We start from the raw sequence: 6,000 nt of genomic DNA, 5'->3' as shown, positions 1-6,000 counted from the left end.
AAGACAACTAAGCTCCTTTAGACTAGGGACAAAAATTACACATAAACTGATATAAGTGATCGTAAAGTGTTTCAAATATGTAACACAACAGAAGATCAGTGCACATAAACTGCTTTCAAAATAGCTGAAACCAGTTTAAGATAAACCTGGATGGATGTAGTATCAGACTTAACTGATTTGGGTTAAATCAGTTTATTGAACTTCTGTCCCAGTTTCCCTCCCGATTCAAGTTAACTCCCAGTCCTGCGCCTCCCAAGATGCTTTGCATCTACCCTGCCTCCACCCTCACAGAGTGTGTGGGGTAGCCTTGGCCCATGCAGTCCACTCTGGCTCATCAGGGAGGTGTGCTGTAGCGCCACCTCAGCTTCTGGCCTGAGCCACTGAAGGCATGTGGCTGCATTTCCAGAAGCAAAATTGAATGTCTGTTCAGTTGCTTATCGATTCAATCTATGCAACTTAGACTAACCTGTAAAGATTGAAACAATTTAGCCTTGGGCTTTTTGGCTGTCTGTACTTAGCTTTAGTGACCCAATTCCTTGAGCACATTCTGAACACATCTCACGCACACCAACAGCACTCAGTTCAACTCAGAAATACTGGCAGCAGTGCCTACCTTTTACACAATGGCCTAGAGATTAAAGCACTTGCCCAGGATTTGGGAGAACTGGATCTAAATCCATCCTCAACCAAAGGCATTCACATCCATATCTGCCCACTTCCAGGAAATACCCTAAGCACCTGAAGGGGTGTGCTCTTGAGAGGCTGGGAATGACTGCTGACTCCTGAGCAAGTTGATTGCTGGTTGTTGATGATTGTTGTGGGATTGCTGACTGCTGTGTGATTGATGCCTGGGCCTGACAGAAGCCCAACAAAGGGGCTGAGTCAGCCCAGGTGCAAGAGGATTTCAAAGGAGACTCCCCAGGCGACCAGGGAGCCAGCAAACAGGGAATGCCAACACGGCAAGCAGTTTGCTGGCAGTTCGCGGGTACCAGCATAGCCTGTTATCACACAATCACTTTTGGGTATGGCGGCAACTCGTCATAACCGCAGGTGTCCCAGCATCTCTGAGACCTCCACCCAGACAGAGCCCATGGCCCTGGACTGCTGGGGCTGCCTGGCATGGCTGCTGGCAACTGTGCATGGGGGCACCCCCATTTGTGGGGTATGCTCCCTGGTGGAGTCTCTGAAGGGCTGAGTGTGGGAGCTTGGGGGGAGAGGTATGTCAGCTATGCACCATCAGGGCCCACAATAATCACATTGACAGCCACTGCCAGACCTTACTCCAGGAAAAAGAAGGAGTAGAGAAGAAGGTGGAAGAGAAGGTGGCCACGAAGAAGACTGGCCACAAAGATCCTCTCAGAGCTACCTGGAAGACAGTAGTCTCCAAATCCAGAGCATGCAGAGCTAGGGCTACTTCTCCCCTAACACTGCATAACAGGTATGCTTCCCACATCAGCACGAGGAAACTCCGACAGAGACACCAGAGGAGGAGGTAAGTACTCAGGAGGTAAGTACTCCCACCCCTAAGAGAGGACACCAGGTGGGATGGGGGGACTACCTTCTGAGGGGCACAAAGGGACCTATCTGCTGTCTGGACCCCTTGGCCTGAGAGGTCTGCTGCCTTCCTGGGGGCCACATCTGGGACATTGCAGAGAGGATCCCCAGGCTTGTCCATCCCTCCGACTACTCCCCCATGCACCTCATCCATGTGGGCATGAACAACATGGCCAGGAGTAATCTGGACTGGGTCATGAGCGACTACAGGGCTCTGAGCTCAAGGGACTGGAGGCTCAAGTAGTTTTTTCTTCTGTGCTCCCTGCTGCAGGCCCCGGACCCAAGAGGAAAGGCTGTGTGGAAGAAGTAAACAGACGCCTCCGACAGCGGTGCTACTGCAAGGGCTTTGGTTTCTTTGACCACAGCACACATTTCAGAGGGAAAGGACTCCTGGGACAAGACGGCATCCATCTCACATGGAGAGGTAAGTCCCTGCTCTCAGTCAGGATGGCTGATCTACTAGACTGGGCTTTAAACTGACTTTGCTGGGGGAGGGGAAACTCCAAGTGGAGCATGCCTGTGGAAAGCTCCCACGTGGAGGACACTAAGGTAACTGTATCCAGTTCTCCCACAGCACCTCAGGAAATTGAGGGTGTCAGCTGGGGGCCTCAGCTGCCTGTACACCAATGCCAGGAGCATGGGGAACAAGCAGGAGGAGCTAGCCCTCCTGCTCTCTTGTGGCCTGGTAGGGATCACAGAGACATGGTAGGACTCCTCGCATGGTTGGAGTGTAGCCATGGAGGGCTGCAGCCTGCACAGAAGGGACCAAGCAGGGAGAAAAAGCAGAGAGGGAGCTCTCTATGTGAGGGAGCAGTACACCTCTCTGGAGGCTGACATTGGCTCCAAAGATAAGCAGCTTGAAACCCTCTGGTCAAGCTTCAGGGGCGGAGGGCAAGGTGAGAGAGACCAAACTGTGAGCATTTACTACAGGCCACTGAACCAAAGGGAGGAGCTTGATCTGGAGTTCTCTTGAGAACTGACAGAGGCCGCGCATGCAAGGGACTTGGTTGTCATGGGTGACTTCAATTACCTGGACATAGATTGGGAGGAACACTCGGCTAGGTTGGATTGGTCACATAGCTTCTTAAGTGTAATTGAGGAGCTCTTTCTGACCTAGGAAATGCAAGGGCCAACCAGAGGTAACACTCTCCTAGACTTGGTCTTGACCAAAGGAGATGATCTGGTGTGTGGCTTGAACTTGAGGGTAGCCTGGGCGACAGTGACCATGAACTCATCAGGTTTATTGTCTGCTGCTAGGTTGATAAATTAACTACCAGGATTGAAGTCCTGGACTTCAAAAATGCTGACTTCAGTAGAGGAGGTGATGTGGGACCAAGGATAGAAGGTGAATGGGGTGCACAGAGAGTGCTCGTTCCTCAAGGACACAATCCTTGAAGCACAAAAGAAAACTGTTTCCATGAAGAGGAAAGGTAGCAGAAGGGCTGGCAAGCCCTCCTGGCTCAGCAGGGATATTGTGGTCCTCTTGAAAAAAGAAAAAGAGGTGTACACACTGTGGAAGCTAGGGACAGTCCTCAAGGAGGACTATACAACAGTGGTCCGCACTTGTAGGGAAATGATTAGGAAAGCTAAGGTGGTGACTGAGTTTAAATTAGCCAAAGGAGTCAAGGACAATAAGAAGTCCTTCTTTAGGTATGTAGGGAGCAGAAGGAAAAAAAATGGAAGTGTGGGGCCCCTGCTTAACACCTCAGGACAGCTGGTAACAGACACTCAAGAAAAAGCTGAACTCTCAAATGCCCACTTTGCTTTGGTATTTCACCAGACCAAGGGGAAAGACAAGTGAAATAAGGATCACAGGGGGCATGGTGGGAATGATAGTAGCCATCCCAATGTAGATGCTGAGCTGGTGCAAAACCAACTAGAAAAGCTAGACATTTACAAGTCATCAGGACCAGATGGACTTCACCCAAGAGTGCTGACGGAGCTGGCTGAGGTCATTGCAGAATGCCTGGCAAAACTCTTTCAAAAATTGTGGCACACGGGGGAGAGTCCTGAGGATTGGAAGAGGGCCAGCATTGTACCCATCTTCAAGATGGGGAAGAGGGAGGACCCAGACAACTATAGGCCAATCAGCCTAACCTCCATCCGAGGGAAAATCCTGGAAAAACTTATTAAAGAATCTATGTGCGATACGCTTATTGAGGGTCAGAGTCTGAATGACAGCCATGCTGGCTGTCATTCAGAACAGGTCTCTCGCTACCTGGACACAGGAGAGAAGGCTGACATTATATACCTAGACTTCCAAAATGCTTTTGATCTAGTATCCCAGGATATCCTTGTGGAAAAATTGGAAGATGTGGGCTTAACTGCTCAACAGTTCAGTGGGTGGAAAACTGGCTGCATGATAAGACCCAGAGAGTTCTCATGAACAGATCTGTGTTGTCTTGGTGAGAAGTGACCAGTGGTGTCCCTCAGGGGTTTGTGCTTGGACCAGCGCTTTTCAATATCTTTATCAATGATTTGGATGTGGGAGTGAAAAGCTTACTGGCCAAGTCTGTGGACAACACCAGGCTATGGGGGAGCATTGCCATGCCAGAAGATAGGTTGCAGATACAGGCAGACCTGGATAGGCTGGAGAGAGAGGCAGACCAAAACCAGATAAAGTTCAACACTCAGAAGTGCAAGGTTCTTCATCTAGGGGTAAACAATCCCCAACATGCCTACAGGCTCGTTGGCAACAATTTGACTTGCACCACAGCCGAAAGGGACCTAGGGGTAGTGATCGACAATTGCATGAACATGAGCTGGCAGTGCGATGCTGTGGCCAGCAGGGCAAACAACACGCTGGCATACATTAACTGTTGCATCTCATGCAAAACTAAGGAAGTGATACTCCCACTGTACTCTGCACTGGTGAAACCACAGCTGGATACTGTATCCAATTCTGGGTGCTGCACTTCAACAAGGACATGGAAAAACTTGAGAGGGTCCAGAGAAGAGTTACTCGTATGATCAGGGACTTGCAGGACAAGCCATCTGAGGAGAGACTGAGGGATTTGGGCTTCTTCAGCCTACACAAGAGACTTGGTAGCAGCTTACCACTACATCATGGGAGTACATCAAGAACTCAGTGAACACCTGTTCACCAGGGCACCCCTGGAGAAGAGCAGGAGCAATGGATACAAACTCCTGGAAGGCTGCTTCAGGCTCAATTGCAAGAAAAACTCCTTCACAGTCAGGGTGTCCACACTGTGGAATAAACTTCCTCCAGTGGTGCAGTCACCTATCCTGGACATCTTCAAAAGGAGACTGGACAGTCAACTTGTTGGGGTCACTTGACCCAAATTGTCTTTTCCTGCCTACTGCAGGGGGACTAGACCCAATGATCTACAAGTTCCCTTCCAGCCCCTAACAATCTATGAATTTATGAATCTATGACTATACCATACTCTGATTGGAGCATCAACTGACCCTCTTGCTGAAGTTGGTCATTGGGCAGCCAACACTGCGATAAGTAAAGGAAGCAAAAGGGACCCTGCATCTGTAATCTAGTGTCTATAGCATGTTCTGGGAGGAGGAGCCTTAGTTTCTGGTCCTTGTTGCCACAATTTGGCCACAGGGACTAGAGTTCAGGTATGGTCATCTAAGTTTAGGGAATCATTTTTTAACAACAAGCACATTCAGGAATCCTAAAATGGTTGTGGACAATACACGAGCAGAAAAAAAGAAGTGTAACTTTTTAAATGTCCTATAAAGTATTTGCTGAGTTCTACTGATGCAATATAGTAGTTGTCTTCTCATCTAGAACTTCTCTGATATTTCCTACTCCTCTGAGGCAGGTGTCAGCCAGCTGCCCAGTAGTCTAGGAGAAATAAATTCCTGTGTGAAATAACTCTCAAACCTGAGACTGAGTATGATTGATTTTAGACTAGAGAGAAAAGGAGAGGTACGTAAGAAAATAGCCACAGTCTTGGATCCAAACAAAGCAGCTTTTTTACCTGAATGACCAGTTGCAACATTTGCAAGAAAAGCTTTTTTTACTACAGGGATTAGTTGAGAGTCAGGAGCACATAGACGTCAAAGAGACACTGAAGCAGGTTATCAAGAAGATTACAATTCCTACAGAATTTGAATTGCTATATACTTAATTTGATACCAGAGGCAACTGGGGTTTATCAAGACCACTCTTACTACTAATCTGAGACAGCTCTGTTAACTTCTGGTTGTAAGGTGGCAAGAGCTGTTTCCTGTCAATGCTAATAGTGACACCATTAGTCCCTGTGCCCTAAGTCGTCTCTGTACTTAATGCTAAAATTTCCTTTATACATTTCTTTCTAGTTGCCTTAGTAGTGCAAACTTCTGTAACTCATATCACAACTCAGTTGATTTTGATAGTTTGACACTAAAGAGCACAGCTATGCTGTCTCTGAACAACATTTCTGATAGCGAAGGCACAAACTGGTCTATTTTAAATAAGCAAAAATCACA

This window comes from Crocodylus siamensis, chromosome 3 (genome assembly GCF_052110815.1).
Source record: "Crocodylus siamensis isolate JL-2025a chromosome 3, ASM5211081v1, whole genome shotgun sequence".
Classification (NCBI taxonomy): Eukaryota; Metazoa; Chordata; order Crocodylia; family Crocodylidae; genus Crocodylus; species Crocodylus siamensis.
The sequence above is the reverse complement of the archived record's forward strand: the minus strand, read 5'-3'. Positions refer to the sequence as shown.